Source organism: Nannospalax galili, unplaced genomic scaffold, assembly GCF_000622305.1.
Source record: "Nannospalax galili isolate Female #2095 unplaced genomic scaffold, S.galili_v1.0 scaffold1129, whole genome shotgun sequence".
Lineage (NCBI taxonomy): Eukaryota > Metazoa > Chordata > Mammalia > Rodentia > Spalacidae > Nannospalax > Nannospalax galili.
Genome location: NW_008359461.1, coordinates 371,963 through 386,724, shown reverse-complemented (window position 1 = coordinate 386,724; position 14,762 = coordinate 371,963).

The window sequence follows — 14,762 nt, the reverse complement described above, 5'->3', positions numbered from 1 at the left end:
CATGGAGGTGTTCAAAATACAAGTTATTCTGAGAACTAGCAAACTCTTATGAAAAAGAACTCAGATTCAAGCTAACGAAGCTCAGTATTTTCCAGGAGAGTAAAGGAAGACAATAACCTGTAATCATGACTACTATTGCTTCCACCATCCATGGTCTTTTAATGCTCCTGCACAGATGAAATGTGTCATTCTCCCAATAGCGTGCTGCAATCTGACCCATTCTCCTTGTTCTATAAGCACTCTTGAATATGAAAAAAGAAAGAAGCATCGCCTATCCTGATTTATGATTCTAAAGCACATCACCATCAAACCTAAGGCTTTTTTTTTTTTTTTTTTTGCTAATGATTAACTATTATATAACACATCTTACAAATGGCTGGCATACAGGGAAAGAATTTCTATTGGGAAGGGTTGAGGACTAGGCTGCAGAAATACTGGATTCATTTCTAGATTGCAGTTCTTTGGCTATTTAAGAAGACGCATCTGTTTCTTCACCTTTGGAATGCGTAATAAATAACCTTTATCTCAGGATTGTGAGAGGATTAGGGAAGGTCAGATGCAAAGTGCTGTAAATTGCCAGATGGGTGTCAATCATTGTCATTACCTCCCACAACCACCAGTGCCTGTGTAAGCTTCCAAGTCTACAGGGTTTTCCCACAGCATGCCTGGGAGAAAGGCCTTGGTTCTGTATACACTACTTTCTTAAAGTTAAACTTACTTTTTCTCTAAATTGAGGTGACTACATACTTTTCCCACCCAAATGTCAGGTCTGCTTAAGCTGCTGCTGAAGGAAAGGGATTACCCCTGCTCAAATTTCTCGCAGCTCCCACAGAATAAAACCACAGCTAAGAGCCAGGACTCTGACACTAGTTCCCTTTCTCAGTATCATAGGCCAGGGGTTGTGATCTGACATTAGTCATTAGGAATTACTTAAGCAGCAGTAGACTGGGAGAGGTAATTGCCAGTGCTAATAGAGTATGTTAAAACTCTTATTTTTTTCTTTCAGCAGCAAAAGTCACGAATGTAGATAAATATGCTGAGTTGACTCATTCTCCTCTATTAGTAATCATCTTGATGGTGACATTCATCCTGACTACACTGAGCAGGTGACCTGTGTGTCAGCAGAGGGATCCAGAGCCATTGTAGCATGGTGTGTATCATTATGTCATATAAGCGGAGAAGGTTGACTATTGCTCCAAGATCTCAAGGCTTTCCATTAATAGGAATTTTTGATTCAATAATCGTCATTAAATAAGTGGGAGGAAACCAGAATTGGGGTGAGGAGGGTGGGAAGAAATGTTAGTAAGCACCGAGAGAAATGCCCCGGGGGACTTGAAATTGGCATTCTTGTAAATCAAGGCCAGATTACCCGGGGTCAGAAACAGACTCAGCACAGTGAAGGATGCTGGGCACTGCCTCCATAGTCACCTGAACCACATTATTCCTTATCAAGCAAACACCACTTCCGTCCTTTGTCCACTGCTTTCTAAAGGCTCTCGAGTGGCTCCACCCCCAGCTTTCTTTGCTGGAATAGCTCAGCTATCCCTGCTTGGCTAGGAACAGACTAGGAACCATCTTGGTAGAGTTTGCTCTTCTCTTTCCATCCCCATGCGTGTCTTCCACATGGGGCTCAGAATCTGCCCTCTGTTTAGAAGGGTCCAAACCATCCCCCAACCTCACTTCCTCTGTGATGCCCTCCTTGACTTTTCTAGCACATACTTTTCGCCCTCATTGCTGGAGATTGAATCTAGGGCCTTGTATGTGCTTAGTATGCATTCTTCACTAAGGGGCTACATCTCTAGCCCCTGTTTTGTTTTTGTTTTTTAAACACCTGCAGCTTGTACATAATATAGCCAATGGATATGTATACATTTTTCTTTCTCATGTGTGCAACCTTTCTTTCTCAAATAGATTATAAACTCTGTGAGGACAGGGCCAACATCTTAAACTCCTTAGAATCACCTGTCTAATCTGTGATTTGGCAATTAGCCTAGTTGGGAGCCATGTAGCCCCTCCAGTATCTCTCTATAATGTGGGAGGATTTAAGAATCCTCAACCCAGGGCCTGGAGAGATGGCTCAGTGGTTAAGAACCCCATCTGCTCTTGCAGAGGACCAGGGTTCAGTTCCCAGCATCCACATGGCAACTAGCAACCGTCTGTAACTCCAGTTCCAGGGGATTCAAAACCCTCTTCTGTTGTCTGTGGGCACTGGACAGCTGCACCTACCCATATACAGGTATAACACCTATAAACATAAAATAAAAAATTTAAAAACAACAAAAAAAGAATTCTTAAACCAGCTTCTCAAGAGAACAGCATCAAACTAACCTTGCTTGCTGTTAGACCTCTATAAGCCTTTCCCCTGATTTCCATGTCCAGCCCGATGCCTGGAGATCAAATCCTACCAGCCTGTCCTTAGGTCCTCTTTTGGTGACCCTGAGTGTACCCCCATTTGTTCTGAACTGGATGTTACTTTCTTGCTCCTACTGCTCCTCTTAAGAACTCAAACCCTGCCCCTGAACCTCACCCTCCTGGGTGTGGTCCCTGTTGTCCACTACCCAGAGCTGCCAGTATGGTTTTCAGTGCTTCCTGGAGCTTAGCACTGGGCCAACTGTGCTCCACCCACCGTTGTTCATCTCTCATCCTCCCTGGCACTAGTCAGCTAGCCTGACTCTCACTGCCAAGACCTTCTGGGAATGCCTGCCTTGCTTCTGGGTTTCTGGCGTGTCTGAGTCCTTTCCATTCTGCCATTCACCTGAGCTCATTCTGAGATTTAAAAAAATACTCCTCTCAGTGTTACAAACACAACAACAACAACAACAACAACAACAACACATACACACACACACACACACACACACACACACACGTTCACGAATGTGTTTATCAGTTGAGATTTCAGCTCCTTCCTGAATTTATACTCTCCTCTTTTCAGGCATTTAGCATCATTTCTAAGTCTCCCAAAGTTAAGCTTGAAATTTCCTTTAAATGAAAGTGGTCCTTCAGAATCACTCACTCAAACCATCTTATTTTATTCCTAGTCTTTACTTTACTACCCTATATTTATATTTCTATTTAGAACTCAGTGGTCTAGGATTTTTGCTAATGATGCCTTTAGCAAGGAATTCTCTTTGTTAGTAATTTGCCATGATGTTGGAGTTTCTATAGAAAGACTCAACTTAGTAATCAGTTACCATCAAAATGCATTTACCCTTTGCAAGGTTGAGACAATTTCCTTTCTACTCCAGAAAGAGGGGACACATGTACAAGCACACACACACACACACACACACACACACACACACATGCATGCTTGCACACATGCACAATGTGATCAGCCAGCTCTGCCTGGAATAATCAAAATACCTCCCAGCTGGAATGACAGCATCGTTTTATTGATGCTGAAATATGAGGGTGATAAAGCAAGTCTCAGCAGGCACAGCAGAAATGTGCTGCTTTTATGATTCATATTTCAAAAATGATGCCATGGGACCAAAAATGCAAAGCAGAGCTTGTTTGTGTTGGCAAAAATGCTGTTAAGGGCAGTCACCTCAAATGTGCCTGTTAAGCTGTGGAGGAAGCAACATCACAACCACCCCTCTACATGCCTCAGTGCCCCAAACTGCCAAGGTTGCATGGACACTTGGCTTTTACCATAGCAATTATCTCACTGTGCTCTCTGCAGTGAGGGTTAAGAAAACTTTGATTTTTCCATTATTATAAATTTACTTTGTGGATTTGGAGATACTAAAGAAAATTCCAAATAGAAGCAGGGGTATGGGGACGAGGAAGAGGTTGGGGGTAGATGGGTTAACCAAAACTAAGAATTATGGGAAAGCCTTATAGAAAACCACTCCTTTATAAGCTAATTTAAAATATATATTCTTTTAGAGGCTGGAGAGTTAGCTCAGTGGTTAAGAGCACTGACTGCTCTTACAGAAGACCCAGGTTCAGTTCCCAGCACCCTCTTGGTGGCTAACAACCATCTATAACTCCAGTTCCAGAGGATCTGATGCCCTTTTCTAGCCTACTTGGACCCTGTGTGACATGGGTTCACTTACACACACGCAGGCATAACACTCATACACATAAAATAAAATAATATTTTTGAATATATATATATATATTTTTTTTTTAAAGAAGGAGTTTGGACTAAAGTGATGGCTCAGAGGTTAAGAGCACTGACTGATTTCCAGCACCCACATGGCAACTGATAGCTGTTCATAACTCCAGTTCCAGGGGACCCAATGCCCTCTTCTGACCTTTTCAGGTATTGCATGACATGGGTGCATTTACATACACGCAGGCAATATACTCCTACACATAAAATAAAAATAATAAGTAAAAAAGAGAAAGAATTTAAATGGAGGTACTCTGCATGGGTGAACAATGCTTCCCCCAGAAGACATGGGTTATTAAATGAAAGTTTCATTGCCAGATATGGGATCTTCTCTATGAGTTGTTGGTCTAGAAGACCCCAGAGACCCCCAAACAGCACAGACAATGGTAATTTCTCTTGGTTGCCCACCATAACTAAATAGAAAGACTCTCTTGCTGAAGACACAACACACTTTGGTTTAGGACACAGAGGAATCAAGTTGAAACTGATCTGGAAGCTCCTTCCTGCTGGCTAGATTTCATAGTGTTGAAAAGTGCTATGCAGGTTACTCAGAGAGAAAAGTCATTATTGGACTTACTCAGCAGAGTGGATTCAGCAGTGGATCCTGCATGCTGCAATACCAACCTGTGAGACAAGATGTGCCATAGTTGCAATAGTGACATGACTGTTACGGGGGTAACCAACTGCTTTCTGATGGGATTTGAGACTTGTTTCACAGGAGAGAATTCATGCCTGGTACTGTAAACTCAGTCAAAAGCCCATGGTTTGAGAGATCATAGGACCTAGGGGGGAGCCTAGTACTCTTGTTTTATTAAATAGTCATGTTGTCAAACTGTCTTCTAAATATTTATGTTTATACCCATAGGTTTGTGCTGCTCTCAACCTCAGCCAGGGAAGCTTCCTTTTGCAATGAGCAGCAGTTAACACAGAGAGCTGAGAATTGGTGACTGTGAGTGCTCAGTCCTAAATGGGACATTTATATCAACCCCTACAGGGCTCAGGGAACTTTGAAGAAGAGGAACCAGAAAGAACAAAAGAGACAAAAGATGTGGAGTAGTGCTATGAAATGCTGTGTCATCTGGATGTGACATCACTGTTACACAACAGCTATAGTTACCTGTGCAAGATCAAGCCAGTCAATAATTCCAGCATGGGGGAGTGCTGGGGGGTTGAGGGGGTGCTGATAAGGCTCTACCCCTAGCTGAGGAGTTAGCAATTGATGGGGGAGGGGAAGTCTCAGAAGAGGACATGAAGATGAGAGAGGCACATGTTGGGAGGGTCCAGGGAGAATTAGAGGAGGTGAATTGAGGTAGATATGGTCAAGATACATTATATATATATATATGAAACAGTCCAAAAATAAAAATTTAAATAAAGGAAAAAATAAAATGACATCAAGATGCAATCACCAGTATTGCAGACTTCTGAGCTCTACCATTTGATGGGTCTCTGCAATACACAGAATGCCAATTTTCCCGAATTCATATGTTGATATCATATCCTATATAGTAACATTTGATTTTGGCCCTTTGAAGGGATTAGATCATAAGGGTCAGGACCTTATGCATGAGACTAGTGCCTCTATGAAAGATTCAGAGTGCTCCCTTGTCCCTTGTACCATGTGAAAACAGTTGTCTATAAACCAGGAGCAGGCCTTACCAGAAGCCAGATCTACTGGCACCTTGATCTTAGATATCCCAGCCAGCAGAACTTTAAGAAATAAATTTCTATTGTAATAACCCATCAAGTCTATACTTTGTTATAGCAACTTATATGGACTAACATCATCTCCTATCTAAGACCCAGCATCACCAGGAGGATGTGTGGATTCTCGCTTTGCTTGGGCAGAAAATTCTACTATAAAAACCCTTAAGAACCACCTCCCCGAGTTTCCAGGAGCTAACTTCCCATTTCTTTCTTTGATGTCTCTTAGAATCAAAGGGGAACAATGCTAGACTTTAAAAGCCACATAACCATAGAATGTGGCATTGGAAGGAAAATTGTCTAGAAATCAGAGGTGGTGGGCATCATTCCTCTCATTTCAGTCCAGCCTTTGACATTAGGATGTCATAAACCCTCTGTCTTCAAAACTCAAGCCCTGGGGTTTGTCGGCTCCAGTCATCTCTGGGCACACAGATTCCTGTGCATAAGAAGAGCTGTCTTTGTCTGAACATGACTGCATCTGGACACTCTTTTCTGGGACTTTGTTAATGAGTCAGTATAAAGCCCCACATGATCTATGGATCAGTTGCTGTTTTACACTTTAAATTTACGCAAGCAACAAGAAAGGGCTGAGCTAGATTTGCTGGAAATTGACAATTGGTTCTTATTTTGCAACCACAGTTAGCAGACTGTGCACTAAAGGAGAGACTTACAGCCAACGAGGGGAAATGAAAGCAGAAATGAGGCAGCCTATACCGTCTCCATTTGCCTGACTCACAGAATCAATCAAACAGCAATGAAAGCACAGCTGAGAACATCAGAATGCTTGGTGGCAGGCAGAATTCTGGGAGAGGCTGAGATTTCCTGCTTGGTACCCCATGAGCCTTGTCTCAAGTATTCAGCCAAATGCCACCCTGGGGTCTGCTGTGAAGAGACTTTGCAGACATAGGTGAGTTCTCAAAATCTGTTAACCTTAAGATAGGGAGACTGGGTGGGCTTGACCTAGCCAAGACAACCCTTTGAATCTCAGAAGAATTCAGCAGAAGGAAGATTCTCTATTAGCTCTGAAGCTAAAAGGAACAGATGGCAAGAAATACAACTACTTAGGAGCTAAGAGTGGGCACCCCCTAGTGGAGAGCCACAGGACACAGGGCCTCAGCACTAGCCACAGAACTGAATCTGGGACAACCTGAAGACATTCGGACAAGGATTCCAGAGATGGCATAGCCGCGTGGTGACACATGCCCGTAATCCTCCTACTTGGGAGGCAGAGGGAAGGAGGATCCTGAGTTTGAGGCCAGTCCGGGCTACATAGTAAGGCTTTCTCTAAAACACACACGTATGCACACACACACACACACATACACACACACATACACACTCACATACATATACACACATACAAACACACACATACACACACATACACATATACACACATACACATACACACACATACAAACACATACACACACATACACACATACACACACACATACACACACACACACACACACAAACACATTTTCATTCAGTCTTTGGGAATGTGAGCAGAGCAACATCCTGCCTTTCCTGGTCTCCAGGGTTCTTAAGGGAAAACTGAGAAAAATACATGGATGTTCTGAAGGTGCTAAATTTGCAGCATAGAACTAGAATATGCAATTCATAGATGGTTTGCTTTTCTTTCTCTCCCTCTCTTTCTCCTCCCTCCCTCCCTCCCTCCTTTCCTTCCCTTCCCTTTCCTTCCTTCCTTCCTTCCTCCCTCCCGTCCTTCCTTCCTTCCTTCCCTCCCTCCCTCCCTCCTTTCCTTCCCTTCCCTTTCCTTCCTTCCTTCCTTCCTCCCTCCCGTCCTTCCTTCCTTCCTTCCCTCCCTCCCTCCCTCCCTCCCTCCCTCTTTCCTTCCTTCCTTCCTTCTTTCTTTGTGCTTAGGGTCCAGGACCTAATACATCTTAACATCCTAGGTAAGTATTCTACCATTGAACTGTATTCCTAGCCCTTATAAGTGGTTTTAAAACCTCTTGTCTGGGGCTGGAGAGATGGCTCAGCAGTTAAGAGCACGAGTTGCTCTTGCAAAAGACCCGGGTTTGAACCCTAGCACCCACATGGCAGCTAAGAACCACTTGTAAGTTCAATTCCAGGGAATCTGATGCCCTCTTCTGTTCTCTGCAGTCACCGCACAACATGAGTGTATCTACATGCATGCAGACGTAACATTCATACACGTAAAATAAAGATAAATAAATAATAATACAAACCCTATTGTCTAACACCAAACTCTAACCTTCTTCAAAATGCAGAACTACCAACCACTGTGAATCAAAGTGGGGCCATGGGCCAATAGGCTCTACCAAGCCTAGTAACTCATTAGAAATGCAGTATCACATACCCCATCTAGATCTACTGAATCTGAACCTTCATTTTATCAAATTTCCCAGTGACATGTATTCTTGTTAATGACAGAAGAACAGCATCTAATTCAGAGATGAAGCTCCTGATTTAGCAAAGCCTGAGTTTCTGACCCGGCTTACCCATCTTATTATCTGTGTGGTTGGAGACTCATTGAGCTGAGCCTCGCTGACCTTCTACTATTCTGTAAAATGAAGCAAGCAATATTGACTCAATAGGGTTGTGGAGAAGATTCAATGGGACAGTGTATAAAACGGCGTATCCCAACATTTTAGCTCATCTTTAACCTGGCATGGAGTGAAGGATTACTAAATGTTGGGTATTATTGGATTGGGTGCTAATAGCTGGGTTAATTGAACATCAAGGGAACAGATAAACCACATTGGTTGGAAACATGAAAGATCACTGTGGTTAACAACCTCATCTGGTGACATACTGTCACTGGACTCCTCAGAGACTGCAGAGGGCTCTGACCTTAGTTTTCTACCCCAGAAAACCTTAACACCAGACTAGATCAGTCATGTGCTGCCCTCCGAAGCTCCCATGTCTTGTAAATCTATGTCTACCTCCCCCACCTTCCCTGTCAGCATTAACTGCCAGACTTGACTTCACTTAGCTAATGAGATCTGACCTAGGCTACAGGGATGGTTGTTAGAAGCTCTAGGCAGGTGGTACATGTCCCTGAACTCCAAGGACAGCTCACCACACAGAAAAGATGAACGGCATGCTGGGGGCAGAAAGGTCGTGTGGCTGGTTTCACAGAAATCTAAGATTCTTCTTGTTAAGTTGGAGAGCAGTGACAATGCTGTTAATCTCACCAAGCAAGGGAACGGATGCATAAGCTAACAATTTCAAATGACCAATACATATCCTTATGTATCTTTATGGTCCTTTCTGGAAAGAACTGACCCCACCTCCTGGCTTCCCTGTTCTCCAAAACGCTCCTCTTATCTACTTTATTATCCTTTATGGTTCAATATAAATAGCAAGGATGGTGTTGATAATGACAATACCGTTCCTGTATGGAATGCCCCAAGTGCCAGGCACTGCTCATACATTATTTATGCTCCTTATAATAGCTCTAGGAGATTGGCATTATGATGTTCCTTTTTAGTTATGGAAACATAGAACCCAGAGAGGTTATGGGGCTCGCTCAAAGTTTACATAGCAGGTAAAATAGCCTTGAAGTCAAACCTGAGTCTCCTCGAGTCTGAAGTCTGTGTTCCTGTCACTTCATCTCTACATCACAGCTGTTGTCCTGGCCCTTTGTCTGGACCCTATGCCTAGGCTTTTGATGCCACTGCCCAGTCAGCTCCTGAGTGGCCTTTCTCCTGTCCTCACAAGTCTACATCACCTTCTTTTCTCAGATACTCACCTGTCTGGTCTCTGGATACATGTAGCACTCACCTATAATGTGTTGGCCCATAGATTCTGACCCAGAGGATTCCTAATCTCACTGCTCACAAGACTGCTAACTGAGCCTGATCAACAAGGGACTGGCCTGATGCTCCCAGAGTCTGGGTACATGCCTCCTCTAGTCAGAGTTCTCCAAAGACCAATAGGACCAATAAAATACATGAGTAGATAAGTGAAAGGAAGGTTATTGAGGAATTAGCTCATGCAGTTAGGGTAGCTGAGAAATTTACTGGCTAGTTTTCTGCATGCTGGTAGCATGGCTCAGTCTAAGCCCAAAGGTCTCCAAACAAGGGAAAATGATATTACTACTATGGGTTTGAAGCCAAAAGGGTCCCCAAGTGTAAATCCTGTAGCCTAAAAACTGGCAGGCCTGGGCCAGAAAGGGAAATGATTATGTCCTGGCTATCCAGGTGAGGTAGCAGTACACCTTCTGTGTTTGTGCTCTCAGGCCCCCAGTTGATTGGATGGTGCCCACCCACAAAATGCAGGTGCGTCTTCCCCATCTTGTCTACTCAGACTCATATGCTAAACTCCTCTGGAAACACCCTCACACCTATACCCCAAACAGATTTCTGGGGTCTAGGTATTTCTATTTATTCATTTATTCACTCACTCACTCACTCACTCACGTACGTACGTACACGTATGTATGTATGAGTGTTTTGCCTCCAAGTTTGTAAATGCTCTTAGCTTGTGCAATGAGCATGGAGGCCAGAAGAGGGCATCAGATACCCTGGAAATGGAGTTAGAACAGTTATTAGCCACCATGTGGGTGCTGGGAACTGAACCTGGGCCTTCAACAAGAGCATCCAGTGGCTCTTAAGTACTGAGCCATCTTTCCAGCTCTGTCTAGGTATTTTTTTTTTCTTTTTGGTCTTTTTGAAACAGTCTCCCTGTAGCCCCAGCTGGCCTGAAACTCATTGTATAGACTATGCTGGCCTTGAACTCACAGAGATCCACCTGCCTCTGCCTCCCCAGTGCTGGGATTAAAGGCATATACCACCACCCTCAGCCTATCTAGGTATTTTTTAAACTTAGTTAAATTGACTCCTAAAGTTAGTCATCTGTAACAATTATTTTTTCATCACTATGGATGAAATACTTGATAGAAGCAACTTAAGAGAGGAAGGGTTGATTTTTGGCTCATGGTATGTGAACAGAGTCCATCGTGGTAAGGAAGGTATGGCTGAGTTTGTGGCAGCTGGAGCGAGTGACTGGGACTCTTCACATCTCAGAACACCTAGGAAGCAGAAAGGTCATGGAGGAGAGGAAGCAAGCTGGCTATCACTCCATGGCCTGTCTCCAGCGGCCTACTTCTAACAGCCAGTCCTGATGCCTTAAAGGGTCTACAGACCTTCCAAAAAACACCACCAAATGGGGACCAAGTGTTCAAACACATGAGCCTGTGGAGGATATTCGCATTCAAACCATAACACCATCTCACTGGCCCTCATTCTACATCTACCTGCCCCAGAAAGGGAGTCATGTGACCCTTCCACCCTGGCTCAGGACTGTAGAAAACCTGCCCCAGGTACTATTCTTGCCAGTCTCTCTCTTGAATACTTTTTCCTTCCTTTAAAAGCCATATCCAATTTGCCCAGACCCATCCAACTGCTCTCAGAAAGAGACTTTGACCTGGAATTGTAACATATTCATTCCTCATCTGGCCATCTCGACTCTTTCAAATTCCAGCTCTATTTTCCAACCAAATGTCTTCCATTCACTTTCTGTGATTTTCTTTGCTTTTACCTCATTCTGCCAAAGTGTGTATTTTGTCTGTAGCAGTTCTGTATCATCCAAAATGTGGTGTAAAATCCATTTTCTTTACAGAAATGGCCAAAATCTTTCCAAGTGGACAGTGTCTTCATTGCTCTGGTGTGACAATTCATCTGATTTCTCTGCTAACACTTAAAAGTTTAATGTATTTCATCATAGGAAGTGATATAGTTTTCTCTTCCCTTTCAGAGGATAAGACCTCTGAAAGTAGACATATATATGTTTGTTTAGGGTTTTGTTTTCATTTTTGATCATCTTACAGTGTTTAACAAAATACCTTGCTCTCAATAAGTGCTTGATATAAATTCATTGACACATCAGCTGGCTGGATAGATGGATGGAAGGATGGGTGGATAGACGTTCATAGGCATTGAGTTCCTGGTTGGGCTTTGACAGCCAAGGAACCATGGCAAGAGAAAGCAGAATCATTTGGGGGAACAGCTGTCATACCGTAACAAAGGAGAATAGCTGAAAAAAGTGAGCCATCAGGCCATGTGTATTCAGGCTATATCAGTAAAAGACTCCAAACTATAGATAACAGACAACCCAACACAGTCTCAAACTAGCTACCAACAAAAAGAGATTTATTGGCTTGAATGTAGGTCAGAGGTAGGGGAGGGCTTGGTGGACACAATGGCCCTTTTATTTTATATACATTCACACATATATTATTCTTTGAGAATTTCATACATGTATATATGTATTTTGATCATATTCATACCCCACTCCTTCCCTCCGGCTCCCATCAGACCTTCCCAACACATCCTTCTCCCAATTTCTCCTCCCTTTCCTCCTCCTCTTCTTTCTCTTCTTCCTCCTCCTCTGCCTCCTTAGCCTCCTTCCCCTCTTCCTTTTTCATAACCCATTGAGTGCTGCCCATATGGACATGGGGGTGTGGCCATCCACTGAACATGGGTAACCTACCAGTGGCTATATTTCCAAAGAAAAATGACCCTCTCCCGGAAGCCCTCAGCTGCCACTCCTCAGCTAGTGGTAGGACCTCATAAGTCCCTCCTCATACATGCTGGAATGTTCATTGGCTTGATCTTGTGCAGATAACTGTAGCTGCTGTGGGTTCATGTGTGCAATGACCATGTCATGTCCAGAAGACAGTATTTCACAGCACTCTTCCCCGTCTTCCTACTCTTACATTCTTTCTGCCTCCTCTACCTCAATGCTCCCTTAGCCTTGGGCAGGTGTTAATATAGATGTCCCACTTAGGGATGAGCACTCATAGTCACTTATTCTTAGCACTTTGACCTGTTAGGAGTCTCTGCATTAACTGCTGTCCACTGCAAAAAGAAGCTTCTTTGAGTAAGGTTGAGAGCAGCGCAAATCTACAGGTATAAACATAAATATTTAGAAGGCAGTTTGACAATATGGACATTTAGCAAATAGCAGTAGGTTCTCCCCTAGGGCTTATGATCTCCCCATCCATGGGCTTTTGATTGAGTTTACAGCACCAGACATGAGTTTCTTCGTGTAGAGCAGGCCTCAAATCTGATCAGAGTGGCTGGTTCCCTCTAGTCAGGCCCTCTTTTAGTGCTCTGCTAGCTCCAACGCTGATTTCATCTTGAGGAAACTTCTCTGGGTTCTAACAGTCATTGGATTAACTGCCTTCCTTTTCACCTCCTGCTAAAGTCCTGTGGCTATGTTTGGTTCACTTTTTATTAGTTATATATTAATTGCACAAAGGACTAGTTTTCATCACAACATTTTCACACATGTATATAGTATACTCTACCATAACCTTCTTACACCCTCTCATAGGCCCTGCTTGCCCTGCCTCTCCATCTTCTGCTGGTCCCCTTCCTTTTCATAAATAGCCCCCTTTCTACATCCGTATCTTTGTTTTTTAAAATCTAGATTACACATATCAGAGAAAGTATGTGGTATTTGTGTGTGTGTGTGTGTGTGTGTTTTGATAAAGGGTCTGACTATGTAGTTTTGCCTGTCTGCAACTTACTATGTAAACCAAACTGGCCTTGAACCCACAGAGATCTCTGTCTGCCTCTGCCTCCCAAGTGTTAGGATTAAGAGCATGTGGTGCCACCATGCCTGAATAGTATGTGTTGGGGTCCTCTGTTATGCAAAGTAGAAGTCTCTTCACGTCCGGATAGCTCACGAGCTCGGAAACCATGTGCTGCAGATTCCTTTCATGGCAGAGTGCCTTCCTGGCATCCTCCCTGACTCTTCTTTTAAAGTGCTCGCCACAAATACATGCCCTCCGGCACAGGAGCTACCAGGTTTTTAATCAGGCATTGTCTGATAGCCTGATAGAAGCCCACCGCCCTATGTAAATGAGGCATCCTAAAAGTACCTATCAGCTAAGGCTTCTTCTGCTGTCTCCACACTATAAATAGTCCTAGTTTTACCCCAATAAAGCTGGAGCTGGAGCTGAATCACTGAGATCTGAGCTGAGTCACTTGTCTTGAGCTGTAACACTAAATCCTGTGATCCAGTCTCCCCGGGGGGCGCTATTCCTCCGTCGCCGACTCGCGGACACCCTGGCTTTCGCCGTCCCTCGTACGCTTCCCGTGTGGTCCAAGTGGCCAGTGGACCTCACATCCTGAGGAAGGTATACGGATGAAATAGGGACGGGATCGACTGAGTAGACCTCAGTAGCGGAGGAACTTTCACTGCCCAGGAGTGCACGCTGGGACCCTGAGAGCCCAGCACGTGCTCGCCTATAAGTATGTCTTTTTAAAAATTTATTTATTTATTTATTTTTATGTATATGAATTTTGTTTTGTTTGTATATATATAAGTGCACCCATGTCATGCAATGGGGCAGAGGTCAAAAGAGGGCATCATATTCCCTGGAACTGCAATTAGGAATGGCTGTTAGCTGCCATATGGACGCTGGGAACTGTGTCCTCTGCAAAAGCAGCCAGTGCCCTTAACTGCAGAGCCATCTCTCTAGCCCTAAGTATTTGTCTTTTTAAGGCTGGCTTATTTCATTTAACAGGATGATCTCCAGTTCCACCTCTTGTTCTGAAAATGATAAAGTGTCATCCAAAAGTCCCATTGTCAGAGATCTTGGAATTATCTGTTGGCCTGAGAGTCCTTCAGTGCTTCTGTACAAATCCACTGGATGGTCAGTAGGATTTGCTGAGCACATGCTTGTTAGGTAGTGCTATTCTAAGTAGTGGTACAAAGTTAAAAAAAAGAGGAGACAATGCAGTGACTTAAAAACAACCAGAATGAGTGTTGAAGGAAGCAGTGCTCTTTTGAGGGCATATTCATTGCACATAAATGCTTCCCAGAATGTAGAAACAACTGGAGACCTTGCCTTTTTGTTCTCTTATCCAACTCTCAGTTTACTTGTCCTTGTTTTTCTCCTTTCTCACCCTTTCCTGATTTCAAGAAAGCAATGGAACAG